At 37.5% G+C, this 16,698-nt stretch overlaps 1 long non-coding RNA gene across 3 annotated transcripts in view; it reads left to right on the top strand.

Moving 5' to 3' along the window:
- The window catches only part of LOC141411537 (uncharacterized), a 39,110-nt gene that overhangs the window by 20,029 nt on the left and 2,383 nt on the right, over positions 1–16,698 (top strand). For all 3 annotated transcript variants that reach the window (XR_012436368.1, XR_012436370.1, XR_012436369.1), the window contains 3 exons: positions 10,855–10,984; positions 11,408–11,484; positions 14,379–14,573. This is a non-coding gene — a long non-coding RNA (uncharacterized lncRNA). The remainder of the gene's footprint in view (positions 1–10,854; positions 10,985–11,407; positions 11,485–14,378; positions 14,574–16,698) is intronic.

The raw sequence follows: 16,698 nt of genomic DNA, 5'->3' as shown, positions 1-16,698 counted from the left end.
ACTGACCCCCACCCAGGGAAAAAGAGAAACTGAATAATAAGCAATAACAAAAAAAAAAAAGACACATAGCAAAGAGGGCAGGGCACCCTGAGCACTGAAAAGGTGGGGGAGGGGAAATCCCTCACAACAAGCCAGCCGGAGAAAGCAGGAGTGGTGGCACACGCCCAGCAACCAGGAGCAGGAAAGGTTGTAAAAGCGGCGGCGGGAGGAAAACTCCACAGGAGTGGGGGAAGACCTACTGCCCACATGAACTGTAAATAAGCACGCTGGCCTGAGAAAGCTGGTGCAGTGTCACCTCCCCCAGTGTGCTTGGAAAGGGGAAAGCTTGTAGCAGAGGTTCATGCACAGAAGAACTCTAAGTAAACAAAGCCTGCACGGCCAGGTGAGTGTTAAGCTCACCCCTGATATCTGCATAAATAAAGCCTCCAGCAACAGCAGGCTGACAGCAGTGGGCAGGTGAGCCACAGCTCAGATAGCCATTCACAGAACTGTCTCTGGACTGTTTTTTTTTTTTTCTCTCTCCCTTTGATGAGACAACAACCGAACTACACTTGCATGCTGAAAAACTTACTAAAACTGTATTGCATTTGAAATTGGGACACTTTGTGGGTTTTTTTTTGTTTTGTGCCGTTTTGTTTAGTTTTTGTTCCCCTTTGTTGAGACAATGATAGAACTACTTCTGAGACACCATCTCCAGGATTTGAGGCTGAGGGACAAACACCAAAATTATTAGGACTGAAACTTTATTGCATTTGAACTTGGAGATTTTTATATATTTTTTTCATTTATTTATTTTTCATTTTTATTGTTATTATGTATTTATTTATTTTCAATCCTCTGTCTGTCTCTCTAATACCTGTTCAGCTTACTGTTGACTTGTATACTATCTATCCCTGTTTATATCTTTGAAACTTTTTTTGTTATTTGTTTGGTTTGGTTTTTTTCTGTTTGTTTTTTCCCTTTTTCTTTAACTTCTTTGCTTTCCACCTCCTCTCACCCTTCCATTCTAAATATCACCATTGTTATTATTACAAGCTAGAAAATACTTAATTGCACACAGTACAGGGACAATAACAACGCCAAGGGAAATGACGGGAAAACAGAAAAAACAGGGAAACCAGTTTCCCCACAGCAAAAAATTAGTACAGGAACGAGAGGGAAATGAAGAAAACAGATACTCAGATCCAGACTTCAACAAAGTGGAAATAAACTATGCCAAAGAACCCAATGAAGCCCACAAGAACAATTTAAAAGGAGAAATACTACAGGTACTCAATGAGAATTTTATAGAGATGATACTGGATATGGTCAACCAAAATGTACAGGAGACACTCAAGAAATTCCAAGACAACAAAAATAGAGAATTTGAAAAAGCAAAAGAAGAAATAAAAGAAATTGTAGAAGCACTGTATAAACACCAAAGTGAAACAGAGAACACAATGAATAAATGGAGAAATGAACTCAGGACAAAAATAGACAACATTAAAGAGGAAGGGACTCAGGATATGGAAAACTTCAGAAAAAAGACTGAAACAGAATTGCAAAACAAAACGGAAGGCCAATCCAGCAAAACAGAACAAACAGAAGACAGAATTTCAGAACTTGAAGATGAAATGGTAATTAAAGGAAAAACCAAAGAACTATTAGTTAAACAATTCAAGACATGTAAAAAGAAAATGCAAGAACTCACTGACTCCATCAAAAGACCAAACTTGAGAATCATGGGCATCGAAGAAGGAGAAGAGGTGCAAGCAAAGGGAATGCGTAATATATTCAACAAAATAATAACGGAAAATTTCCCAAATCCAGAGAAAGATATTCCCATACAGATGCAAGAGGCCTCCAGAAAACCAAACAGACCAGATCAAAATAGAACTACGCCATGTCATATCAACATTAAAACTACAAGTACAGAAACTAGGGAAAGAATAGTGAAGGCTGTAACAGAGAAAAAACAAGTAACATACAAAGGTAAACCGTTCAAAATCACAGCAGACTTCTCAACAGAAACATTAAAAGCAAGAAGAGCGTGGGGTGAAATCTTCCGGGCACTGAATGAAAAAAACTTCAACCCCAGGATAGTTTACCCAGCAAAACTATCATTTAAAATAGATGGAGCAATAAAAGTCTTCCATGATAAGCAGAAACTAAAACAATATGTGACCACAAAGCCACCACTACAAAAGATTCTTCAAGGGATTCTGCACACAGAAAGTGAAACCCAACTTAACCATGAAAAGACAGGCAGCACCAAACCACAGGAAAAGAAAAAGCAAGAAAGTAGAGAGTAACATCAAGTTAGGTACACACAATCAAACCTTCAAACAACTAAGACAACTAAATGACAGGAATCACCACATACCTATCAGTACTAACACTTAATGTTAACGGACTTAATTCCCCCACCCAAAGGCAACATTTGACAAACTGGATTAAAAAGGAAGATCCAACAATATTTTGCTTACAGGAGAAGCATATCACTGACAGAAATAAGCATAGGCTTAGGATGAAAAGCTGGAAGATTTACCAAGCTTGCCCCCGAAAACAGGCAGGAGTAGCAATACTTATCTCTGACAAAGTAGACTTCGAACCTACGTTGATGAAATCAGTTAAAGAAGGACATTCCATACTAATGAAATGGGAAATAGACCAAAGGAAATAATAATTATCAACCTATATGCAACCAATGTCAACGCACCCAATTTCATCAAACATACCATGAAAAACCTAAAAGTATATATTAACTCCAACACAGTGGTTGTGGGAGACTTCAACACCCCATTATCATCAATAGATTGGTCATCCAAACAAAACATCAATAAAGAAATCCTAGATCTAAAATATACAATAGATCAAATGGACCTACTTGATGTCTACAGAACATTTTATCCAAGTTCTACACAATATACATTCTTCTCAGCAGCCCATGGAGCCTTCTCCTAAATAGATCATATCCTAGGGCACAAAGCAAGCCTCAGCAAATATAAGAAAATAGAAATTATACCGTGCATACTATCTGATCACAATGCAATAAAACTAGAACTCAACAATAAAAGTAAAGACAAAAACCATGCAAACAGCTGGAAACTGAATAACTCATTACTAATGAAAAATGGGTCATTGATGAAATAAAAGAGGAAATTGAAAAGTTCCTGGAAGTAAATAAAAATGAAAAAAACAACCTACTGGAACCTATGGGACACAGCAAAGGCAGTCCTGCGAGGAAAGTTTATAGCCATGAGTGCATATATTAAAAAGACTGAAAGATCCCAAATCAATAACCTAATGATACATCTCAAACTCCTAGAAAAATAAGAACAAGCAAATCCCAAAACAAAAAGGAGAGAAATAATAAATATAAGAGCTGAAATCAATGAAATAGAAACCAAAAAACCATACAAAGAATCAATGAAACAAAAAGTTGGTTCTTGGAAAAAATAAACAAGATCGACAGACCCCTCCCTAGCAAACCTGACTAAAATGAGGAGAGAAAAAACCCAAATGAGTAGAATCAGGAATGCAAAAGGGGAGGTAACAACAAATACCATGGATGTCCAGGAAATCATCAGAGACTACTTGAGAACTATATTCAAATAAATTTAAAAATCTTAAAGAAATGAACAGATTTCTAGATACATATGATCATCCAAAACTGAACCAAGAGGATATTAATCACCTGAATAGACCTATAAAACAAAATGAAATTGAAGCAGCAATCAAGAGTCTCCCCAAAAAGAAAAGTCCAGGACCTGATGGATTCTCTGCTGAATTCTATCAGACCTTTAAAGAAGAACTGATAGCAATCCTCCTTAAACTGTTCCATGAAATAGAAAGGGAAGGAAAACTGCCTAACAGATTTTTATGAAGCCTATCCCAAAACCAGGCAAAGACACCTCCAAAAAGGAGAACTATAGGCCAATCTCCTTAATGAACATTGATGCAAAAATCCTCAATAAAATAATGGCAAACCGAATTCAACAACACATCAAAAAGATCATTCACCATGACCAAGTAGGCTTCATTCCAGGGATGCAGGGGTGGCTCAACATATGAAAATCAATAAACATAATAAACCACATTAACAGAAGCAAAGACAAAAATAATATGATCATCTCAATAGATGCAGAAAAAGTCTTTGATAAGATCCAACACCATTTCATGATAAAAGCTCTAAGAAAACTAGGAATAAAAGGAAAGTTCCTCAACATTATAAAAGCTATATATGACAAACCTAAAGCCAGCATTATACTTAACAGAGAAAAACTTAAACCATTCCCTCTAAAATCAGGAATTAGACAAGGATGCCCACTATCTTCACTCCTATTTAACATAGTACTGGAATTCCTAGCCAGAGCTATTAGGCAAGAAAAAGGAATAAAAGGAATACAAATAGATAAAGAAACTGTCAAATTATCCCTATTTGCAGATGACAAGATCCTATACCTTAAAGACCCAAAAAACTCTACTCAGAAGCTCCTAGACATCATCAATAGCTACAGCAAGGTAGCAGGATATAAAATCAACATAGAAAAATCATTAGCATTTCTATACACTAACAATGAGCAAACTGAAAAAGAATACATGAAAATAATTCCATTTACAATAGCCTCAAAAAAAAATCAAATACCTAGGTGTAAACCTAACAAAAGATGTGAAAGACCTCTACAAGGAAAACTATACACTTCTGAAGAAAGAGATTGAGGAAGACTATAGAAAGTGGAGAGATCTCCCATGCTCATGGATTGGTAGAATCAACATAGTAAAAATGTCGATACTCCCAAAAGTAATCTACATGTTTAATGCAATTCCCATCAAAATTCCAATGACATTCATTAAGGATATTGAAAAATCTACCATTAAATTTATATGGAAACACAAGAAGCCAGGAATAGCCAAGGCAATACTCAGTCAAAAGAACAATGCAGGAGGTATCACAATACCTGACTTCAAACTGTATTACAAAGCAATAACAATAAAAACAGCATGGTACTGGCACAAAAACAGACATGAAGACCAGTGGAACAGAATAGAGGACCCAGATATGAAGCTACACAACTATAACCAACTTGTCTTTGACAAAGGAGCTAAAAATATATGATGGAGAAAAGACAGCCTCTTCAACAAAAACTGCTAGGAAAACTGGTTACCAGTCTGCAAAAAACTGAAACTAAATCCATGTATACCACCCTATACCAATATTAACTCAAAATGGATCAAGGATCTTAATATCAGACCCCAAACTCTAAAGCTGGTACAGGAAAGAGTAGGAAATACTCTGGAATTAGTAGGTATAGGTAAGAACTTTCTCAATGGAACCCCAGCAACACAGCAACTAAGAGATAGCATAGATAAATGGGACCTCATAAAACTAAAAAGCTTCTGCTCAACAAAAGAAATGGGCTCTAAACTGAAGAGAACACCCACAGAGTGGGAGAAAATATTTGCCAGCTACCCATCAGACAAAGGACTGATAACCAGAATTATAGTGAACTTAAAAAACTAAATTCTCCCAAAACTAATGAACCAATAAAGAAATGGGCAAGTGAACTAAACAGAAATTTCTCAAAAGAAGAAATTCAAATGGCCAGAAAACACATGAAAAAATGCTCACCATCTCTAGCAATAAAGGAAATGCAAATTAAAACCACACTAAGATTCCACTTCACCCCTGTTAGAATAGTCATCATTAGAAACACCACTAACAACAGGTGTTGGCGAGGATGTGGGGAAAAAGGAACCCTCTTACACTGTTGGTGGGGATGATGTAGACTAGTACAACCACTCTGGAAAAAAATTTGGAGACTACTTAAAAAGCTAGACATTGATCTACCATTTGATCCAGCAATACCACTCTTGGGGATATACCCAAAAGACCATGACACAGGTTACACCAGAGGCACCTGCACACCCATGTTTATTGCAGCACTATTCACAATAGCCAAGTTATGGAAAGAGCCAAGATGTCCCACTACTGACGAATGGGTCAAGAAAATGTGGTATCTATACACAATGGAATTTTATGCAGCCATGAAGAAGAAGAAAATGTTATCATTTGCTGGTAAATGGATTGAATTGGAGAACATCATTCTGAGTGAGGTTAGCCTGGCACAAAAGACCAAAAATCGTATGTTCTCCCTCATATGTGGACATTAGATCAAGGGCAAACACAACAAGGGGATTGAACTTTGATCACATGATAAAGCAAGAGCACACAAGGGAGGGATGAGGATAGGTAAGACACCTAAAAAACTAGCTAGCATTTGTTGCCCTTAACACAGAGAAACTAAAGCAGATAATTTAGAGCAACTAGGGTCAATAGGAGAAGGGGACCAGGAACTAGAGAAAAGGTTAGATCAAGAAGAATTAACCTAGAAGGTAACACCCACGCACAGGAAATCAATGTGAGTCAACTCCCTGTATAGCTATCCTTATCTCAGCCAGCAAAAACCCTTGGTCCTTCCTATTATTGCTTATACTCTCTCTACAACAAAATTAGAGATAAGGGGAAAATAGTTTCTGCTGGGTAGTGAGGGGGTGGGGGGAAGAGAGAGAGGGGGCAGGGAGGATAAGGGAGGGGATGGGGGAGGGGGAAGAAATGACCCAAACATTGTATGCACACATGAATAAAAAAATATTAAAAAATAAAATAAAATAAAATAAAATTATAAACCAATATTTAGCTAGATGCAGTGGCTAAGACCTCGAATGCCTGTTAATTGAGGGGCTGATATCGGCATGATTGCAGTTTGAGGCAAGCCCTGGCCAAAAGTCAGCAAGACTCTATCTTAAGCATGAAGCTGGTGTGGTGGCACACATCTGAATCCAAGGTATAAGGGGTGCATACCCAGTAGGATCATCTGAAGCTGGCCCCAGGCCAAAAACACAAGACTCTATCGGGAAACTACCTAAAAAAGCACAAAGGGCTCAGAGGGCAGAGCACTTGCCTAGTAAGTGCCAAACCCTGAGCTCAAACTCCAGTAATGCCCAAAAAAACCCAAAAAAAGTAAGGCACAGCAAGAGGAATATAAAGATTGATCCTTTCTCCTTGCCCAAGTTTTCAAGGATCACATTCTTTGAAATAGTAAGTGTGTTTACGTATTTTCATTGGTGCCTCGTTCATGACAGTAACTCAATTTAAAAACAATGAATGCATTTATTCAACAAATATGCACCAAGTATCTGTTTTACTTAAAGACAGTGCTAAGATGCTATCAGTATAAGGGCAGATAAGTCAAAGGATACCCCTTCTCTTGAGAACTTGACATTGCAATAAGACAAGACCAGCAATAAATAAACACTCCACAAGTTAATATTGGCTTGTGTTTAGCTCCATAGATAAAGTGAATAGGGAGATACATATCGATCACAGATGACATTAAAGCAAAGATCTGAAGAACAGCACCAGTTCTGCAGATGTAGAGGATGAGGACAAGCACACCAGGGTTTTAGTAAGAGAACTAAGTGGGGGAACAAGTGACAGATGGCAGGGGTGACTTAACTAAACTTTCAGAAGCACTTAACATTGGTGCTTTGTGTCTTTTAGAGGGGCCTGGTGTGAAGAATGAAGGAAAATCTTTTCTCACCTTTCTAAGTGGCTGTATTTTATTTAAGTTTACTTTTACCCTTAACTAAAGATGCTGTGCCTCAGTTTCTTTTTTTTTCCTTGTAAAACATGGGGAAAACTCTTCCATTGCTTATCTGCAAAGGGTTATGCAGGAATTACAAAAGGTAATAGGTGGGGAAGAACTTAGGAAAGATATAAATTCTCCCCTTTTGACTCTACCAAATGGGCCTCTCCAAATTCTCTCCCAGTATCAGTGTAGAAATGGCCCAGAAGACAGTCTTGTAAAATTAAAGCAGTCCTTGAAAAGCTTAGCGGTCCTGCTAATCTATGATGATGAGAATAGATGCCTTCCCAGTATCAAGCAAAAGAAGTCGCTTAGAGACCGTTGATTTCATTTCATATTGTCACTTAGACTCTCATTAATATGTCCCTTTATCCATCAACTTCCTTGATATGCCATGATGACAGAACAATGTACAAACAGTCCTTTGTTTGAATCACGATGAATTCACAGGCACTGGAGGTATCTCATTTAGCTCTCTTGTCAAAATGCTTCTGCAAACACAACTGTTTCTGCCTAGCTCCCAGCTTTGTAAATCCTGTTGCTTTATGAATGGTACTCCACTTCTGCAAATCCCTTTAACCTTGGCAAGGCAGCTGTAGACTCACAGGTTACTTTCTTCACCTTAATGAGAACACACTACTGGCAAAGCCCAGAGCTGTAGGAACACCAAAGTGTGACCCTGCTGTACAGGTGCCTAACCAGCAGACAGGAGACAGACCTGCTCAGCAGTGTTTGACAATGACTCCCTGAGTCTGGTCCCTAGATCAGCAGAATCACTAGTGTTTAAAACTTTAAGAAATGTGTTCGAAAGGCAGAGTCTTGGGCCCCGACCCAGACTATGTCAATCACAAACTTAGTAAAGATTATGCAAGGGCCAGTGATGTGTGTTTTCACAAGCTCCCTGGGCATCTCTACTGCCCTTAAATCTTTGAGAAACACTAAGTAAAATATTTTCCAAGTGAAGACTGGGACCATCTTTTCAGGAATGACTTCCCCTTGAACATGGAGTTACATAGTTAGAATGGCTAAAAAACCAGTAGATTTCCATGGAAACAATTTTGCTCCCAAGGAGACTTTTGGTAATGTCTAAAGACAGTTTTGATTATCATGATTGGGGAAGCAAATTGGAGGAAGAAGGCCTTTGTGTGTGGGGGTGTTCTTGGGAGCCACATTTTGCCCTTCTTGTATTACCTTTCTCTGTTTTCTGTTTGCCAAGAAGAACATTCTTCACCACCATGATGTTCTGCTCAAGTGTATAGGACCAAGCAACCATGGATGGAACCCTCTGAAACCACAAGCCAAATAAACCGTTCCACCTTTAAATTATGTAAAGCATTTTGTCACAACAATGCAAAAGAAACCAAAACACCCTATAAAGAATCTGGCATACGGTTAAGAGTTTCATGTATGTTAACTGCCATAATGAAATATTTGTATTCTATTTCATACCAGTGTTGCAAAAACACAATGAATTTCTCTATTTTTACATGTGAAAGCACTGAAGCTTGACGGGGAAAAGCAGCTGATTTTGGATAACAAAACTGATTGTTGGGGGACTAGAACCTAGGTCTTTTGTTACCTTGGGAATGTGGCTTTAAACACATATAACCAGGCACAAGCCCATGTTCCTTATCCAAACAGAGATTTGGATCTCAGGAAGCTTGAAATTACATTATTTAATTTAAAAATGGATGCTGCGCGATCACACTAGGATGTACAATTATCTGTCTTTGATAATGACATAATGATAACAGGGAGTCATTTTATATTGGGGTAGATGTTTACAGATAGTCATTTTATCAACACTGCCTGAACTTTACCTTGTGTCTTAGTTGGAATTGGGACATCTTCAAGGAATTTATACTCTAGTTCAACACAATAATCAGATTTAGGCATAGGATACTATGAAAACCCAGAGAAGGGTCACCAATCTTGCCTGACATTGTTGATTCGGTGACAATAGTTGTTACAAGCAAGTTGCCTCTAGGCTTTGGAAAATTCCAGGTACATAAAGAAGTGGTATATGGCTCTGAAAATATCCTGTTCAGACCTACTCATCTTTAGTACTTCTCTGACTGTTCCTCAAAGATGTAAAGAGTGAGAATTTGAGCCCAATCCCTTACAGATTGAATTTGCTCCTTCAAGTTCACACTTGGTACAACATTAGTAAGTTCAGAGGTTGACCAGAAACTTGTATATGAATTCATTTGAACATGTGTCTGAGTACCAGAAGCTTTCAATATATGTTTTGATTCTGAGTTCATTTGTGAAAAGTCCATAAAGTAAAAGAGAATAGATTTTCCTCATCATAAATAAATATTTACAGTGACTGTGTTTCATTGATGACAATAAATTTTTGGTTTACATAATGAAGTAGCAAAATGTCCACAGGATAAAAACATAGATTCTAGTCCAATGTCTACAAAGAACTGTGTGACCATGAGCCATCCACTTTCTGTTTGGGGTCACAGTGTTCCCTTTTATAAAAGGAGTAATGGATGACTTCTTAATATTCTTTCAGAAATATATTGCACCTGACAAAGTATGAAATTGCATTAACATTTTTCCATACCTTCCTTCCCTCTCTCCCTCCTTCCTAAATAAAATCCCCCAACTTTGAACTTTGGATAATGCTTTAGAAAAAATAGTAGGTGTCTGGAAATTATGACTACTAGGGGTTTCCCTATATTAATATTTTTGAAGCTTTTTATCATAAAATATTTATTTAGAAAGCTAATTTTTTCTTGTTAAAAACAGGATCATGGGAGATAGGATGGTAGGAAAGCAAATGGATTACATTTCTGTTATGTATACACACACACACATCCAAACCCTCATGCTTAGCTGTCTGCTAAGCAGGGACAACAGGCATTTTCTACATGAGTAATTGTCACCATAATAGCAAATTGGATTTGAAAAAGGATGTGACATCTCATGCCTGAGTGGTGACTCAGCTCCTGTCAATACAGATTTATTTTAATATGAACAACAAATGGAGCCGAAGGCACTAGAACCTGACTTCTCAGGTGCTGCGTGCAAGTGCAGCACTGCGTGGCCTTGGCTTACAGTAGGGATGGCTGACACCCTGCCTGCAAGGCTGTGCCCTCCCCTCCTTCTCTCAAGCTAGGTGTGTTCTGGTTATCACACTGTCACATTGAGTCCAGCTGCAGCTTCCTGGCCAGTGGTACATGGGGGAGATGACTTAATTTCTTCCCCTGCTTCACAGAATGTCTTCTTGGGAAACAAGGAAGAGAAGGTGTTGAGCCAACCATTCTGCCCTTTTCCAACTCCCATCACCTACATTACACATCCATGTTTCTGTTCATAAGAAGAAGAAGAGGCATGAAAGTATGGAGGTGACTACATGTTACTTTCTATTACTTAATAAGGGTTAGGTATTCCTTAAGAAAAGAGCAGGTCATTCTCCTTCTCTCTAGAGATGATCCCCTTTCAGTTTATTGAAAATGTCTTCTTTTCCTAATAAACCTTACTATCATTTTCACTAAAAAAAAAAAAAGAGCAAATGGAAATCAAGATGAAACGTTTGAGCAAAACTTACTGCCTACTAAAAATCATTCAAGCAGTAGTTTAATCTTATCCTCTATTTCAACAATTCTAATATTATTTTATTTCTCAATTCTGGGCTTGTTTAGAAGGCTGAACAAGGAAGAAAAAAGTCTACAAAAATGAGGAATAACAAATTTCTGACTTCTACATGTTGGACACTGGAAAACATTAAAACTATATGCCACAACCTTTTCACCTTTGTATCTTCACAGAAGTGTTGTGTTTGAAAAGAATGACAATCAGAAATGGGATTAAATAGCACTTTTTTTGCCAGAAGACCGATGCTCGGGTGAGTAGGAGACTGCAGTACAGTATAAATCAGCTGTTGGGTAAGTTATGAGAGGCAGTTGGTTTTGTTTATGTATCTTACATATCAATAACATGGGCAAAGGGAAGCATCAAAGTCAAGATTAGAGTGATACATCCATGTTTATTGCGGCACTATTCACAATAGCCAAGTTATGGAAACAGCCAAGATGCCCCACCACTGATGAATGGATTAAGAAAATGTGGTATCTATACACAATGGAATTTTATGCAGCCATGAAGAAGAACGAAATGTTATCATTCGCTGGTAAATGGATGGAATTGGAGAACATCATTCTGAGTGAGGTTAGCCTGGCTCAAAAAACCAAAAATCGTATGTTCTCCCTCATATGTGGACATTAGATCAAGGGCAAACACAACAAGGGGATTGGACTATGAGCACATGATAAAAGCGAGAGCACACAAGGGAGGGGTGAGGATAGGTAAGACACCTAAAAAACAAGCTAGCGTTTGTTGCCCTTAACGCAGAGAAACTAAAGCAGATACCTTAAAGCAACTGAGGCCAATAGGAAAAGGGGAACAGGTACTAGAGAAAAGGTTAGATCAAAAAGAATTAACCTAGAAGGTAACACCCATGCACAGGAAATCAATGTGAGTCAATGCCCTATATAGCTATCCTTATCTCAACCAGCAAAAACCCTTGTTCCTTCCTATTATTGCTTATACTCTCTCTACAACAAAATTAGAAATAAGGGCAAAATAGTTTCTGCTGGGTATTGAGTGGGGGGGAGAGGGAGGGGGCGGAGTGGGTGGTAAGGGAGGGGGTGGGGGCAGGGGTGAGAAATGAACCAAGCCTTGTATGCACATATGAATAATAAAAGAAAAATGAAAAAAAAAAGATTAGAGTGATAACACATATACTCACACAGTCTCATCGCAAGCCCCATGCTATTTGCTATTTGCTTATCTCTAAATAAATGCAAATAATAAAATGAACCACAAACAAAAGCTCTGAAGATACAACATCTCTAACATTTCTGTCCTCCTCAACCACCAATCTTTTACCCAGTCCTTACAACATGAACCCTGGGAAGACATCCAGGGACCTAGTAAGTGAGTTAGAAGGAGAGTTTTACATTTAATGCAGACAGCTTTGGACTCACCTCAGATAATGAGTCAACCACTCAAGAGAAAGAAAAGGAAATCTCCATTTTAGTTTTCACAGCAACTTGCATCAGGGTGGGGGGATGGAGAGAGAGAGAGGATGAATGAAGTTATTTCTCTGAAACCATCCCTTACTCCCCAGGCTAGCTTATCAGGGCAGAACTTGTGGCTCAGAAGGAATACCTATTTGCTGTTCAGTAATAAATGCTGCAAAACTGTCCAGAACAATGTGTCCCCAAGAACCACTTCCTTGATTCTTCCCTTATTTATGCACCATCTGTATTAATTTTTAACTGAGTTTGTTCTTTTTATTGTGTCAATTTAAATAAATATATTGAAAACAGACACTTCATATCATTACTGTAAAAACAAAACCAATACACATGATACAAAGATACTCTAAAAGTGAAGGCAAGAAAAGGAAAATGGTGTTAAGAGGGTCTACTCACAAAGGAAACTCAAGCTCATCTCTGATAGTTTAAAAGAAAAGAGGTTAGCATGGATAACTGAGGCACTGAAGACCCCAGAATAGGACCAAACTAAGACCATCTCCTTCCATTAATGGTATGAGGTCACGGTGTAAAGAGAATGAAAAGTGACTTGTAGCATTTTCTAATGTCTATAATGCAAAATATCCCCACCATGTACAACCTGAAGCTACTGAGATAATGTTCCTGAATGTTGATGGGAGGAGACGCAAACATTCAGTCCCTGTGAGCATCTAAAAGTCAGCCCCAAGCTCCACAGCCTTGAAGTAATTAGAAGCACTGAAAGATAATTAACACAGAGAAACTTTCCTTACTACGTATTTCCATGTAATTGAATTCTGTGTTAACATTGTACACGTATTAGTTTATCACCAGTGCTATATATCTTGCACTTTAGAAGATATACACCTTAGGTTTCCTCCTGTATGGTTTGGATGTGATTTGTCCAACAAAGATTCATATGTTGGATTCATTGTAGATATATTAAGAGATGGTGGGAAGTTTAAGAGGTGGGGCCAAATAGGAAGTTGCTTGGTCATTAGGAACATGTCATCAGAAGACATGAAAGTCGTTTGCATGTGTTCTTGAATTAGTTCTCTCGAGAGGGTTGTTATAAAAACAGCAAGATTGGTTCTTAGCCCTCTCTCTGCCATGATAATGTTGGTGCCAGGCGATTAAGCCTCCAAAAATGTGAGGTACATGAACCTATTTTCTTTATAAAATTCCCAGCCTCCTTCTCTCATTCTCTCATTTACACTGAGGCAATTTAATAGGTAAGATCATATTTTGGGAATGGCAATATTTTTTAATTCAAAGCCTGATTTCTCTGGTATTGTTGTATATGATGTATGCCTACCTTCTTTTCTGTACTAAATTTGATCTATCTATAGAGAGTGTATAAAGAGTGAAGACACAAATGTATGAATAAGCACTCATTTCAAGTTTATGAAATATAAAGTAAACAAACTGAAAGAGAAAATTGCATCAATGTCTTTAATCTGAACTCTTCTTCTATGGGAAGGAAACAGGGGTTTGTTCTCTGAATTTATTAGAAATTTCCAAAATGCTGGCATGAGACAGTTTTTAGAAGAAAAGTGTACACTTATTCAATTCTCTTCTCCTCCCCCTACTTAGCTTATGAATCCTCCTTAGATTTCTTTGTACCCTTCCAGCTACTTTTCCGATTGTCTCAGAAAGAAACTAAATTTTAAGAGAGTTTTGTTTACTTTAATGAATCCTGATGGTGTTTTCTTTTTTTTTTCAGGCAGCAGAGTTACAGGCACCAAACGACACAGCTGAGAATAATGAAGCTCTTACTTTAAATCAAAAGGCCCACAATTTCATCCTGACAATGCAGATTCAGCAACTAAGACCTCGAAAGCATCTATATGGAATACAAATGTGTAAAAGCAGGGAAGGAAAATGTCCCATATCTCTTCAGAATGCCATATCAAATCAAGTAAGAGGAAAATTACTAGATTTTTAAGATTCTGATATTCCTTTAATGGATAAAGATTCAATGGCACCCAGAAATGAGATGTGAACATTTAGAATACTATGAGAGGAAACTTGGTCCTGTCACTTCCATTTTGTGAATTTACGTTAGATTAAATTATTATAGCCTTCTTCAGCTCCCAAACCGTTCTCAAGAATAGAGAGGAAATTTAAGGGCGATTTAAGGGCACATTCACATCAACACAGAGAAGGCATAATTTGCCAGGAGAGATTCTCACATTTCCCTATTCTCCATAATGCTCAACCAGATGGGCATTTCAGTGAGTTGAAAGGATTAGCTGTGTAAAGAGAGGGCCTGGAGCTCAAAAAAATTGGGAGAAGGGTTGTGAATATGCCATTGGCACGTTCCTTCTTTCTGATAACCATAAAAAATTCCATTTCAAGTGAGAATCAATGTGACCCATGGCTTCCCCTTCTCTCTCTCCACAATATATAATCAATTGCCCACTCTGACTTGATAATATTTCCTATTAGATTAAATGTCTTGCTTCTCTTTTTCTGTATTATCATTCTTCTAGTTCCGAACTTTATCATTTCTTGCCTCTATTACTATAATGCTTTCCAATGTCAGTCTTTTCCAACACAGACTTCCAGAGTGATAGATCAGAAGGCTGAGTCTGACATGCCATTCCCCTGCAGACAATAACCCCACATGAGGAATACTGCCAAGTCCACAAATATGACATTCAAAGACACCATGCTCTAGGCTCTGCCTACCTCGTCAACTTTATCTCATTAATTTCCCACTTTAACTACATCTTGTACAGGGTTGTTTCTCCTGCCTTCATGTCGTCTTCATACCACTCTTCTATCTACAAGGTTCTTTCCCTTCCCTCCTCTTCCCCCAACTAATAAAAATAACAGCTTATGTTTGTACTACAATTACTAAACTCAAAAAACTGTTCTATTTCCTTTAAACCTTGATAAATCCAGAGTGATATGGACTATAGGTATTATTACCATTTCAAACAGAGGTTAAGTAGCTTTCCTATGATCATTCAGCTAAGTTTCAAACATTGGGCTCTACCATTATGGGACATTCTCTTTATTTGTCTTAATTAAATTCAACCCATCTCTTCAGACCGAGAGTTTCTATATACATCAAGTTTTCTCACTCTCTGGATAGTTATGTGTTTTTCATCTTGGATCATGGAAATCCTCCTATAAATCCACCTGCTGCATTGTTTTGTAATTATTCCTTCATATAGATCTAACTTGTTGACTGTCAGTGACCATAGACAATTTATTTTTTCTACTCATGCCTGTGATTCAATAAATCTAAGTTGAATATGAATGTAAATAAATGTTTAGCATTGTATTAAAATATCAGACTCTTACAAAGCTCTGTAGAACAAATTTATAAATAATTCCTTTTTCCATGATCTTCTCTACAAATATTCCAATCTTGCATACAACAGAGTTTAAGTCAATATTTGTTGAGTGAATGAAAATGTCCATGATAAAATTTTAAGGGAAACTGCAATTTGTTAGTAAATATTCAAACTGTTCTAAAACAAAGAAACAGAATATCAAATTAAATCAAGATCTACCAGTGCCTCTGAATTAGATAGATCGTGGGTATATATTATTTGGAGGATTTATTAAGTGATCTATGCAAATGGATGGAGTTCAACAGTTCTGCTTCAACACCAGGAACTTAACTTCCTTCTTTTACCTTCCCTCTCCTGTTCTTAGGGATTTTAATAACTTCTACAGTTTCTTCAAAAAGTATGACTTCAATAGCTTTTGACTTACTAATTGTCTTTCTGATAGAAACAGAATCTTTTCTGACTCTTACAAATACAGTTATTTGTACATAGGAGGTTGTTGATCTTTGTGCATTAATTTGTCCATCTTCTTTTACTTAGTATCTTAACACAGAGTTTCCTGTGTTTTCAGTGTTCTGTGCCTTGTTCTATGAATAATGGTGGTGTGATGCTCTTTCTACTTTTTATACCACATTTATATTTATAACACTGGACATCCTTGTTTTCTTCCTAACTTCAATGAAAAGTTATAGTATTTTTCCATTAAGATGAAGACAGGCTTTGGGGAAATACATACTTGCA

The sequence above is a fragment of the Castor canadensis genome, chromosome 10, assembly GCF_047511655.1.
Source record: "Castor canadensis chromosome 10, mCasCan1.hap1v2, whole genome shotgun sequence".
Taxonomy (NCBI): domain Eukaryota; kingdom Metazoa; phylum Chordata; class Mammalia; order Rodentia; family Castoridae; genus Castor; species Castor canadensis.
This window is presented reverse-complemented; position numbering and strand designations above follow the sequence as displayed.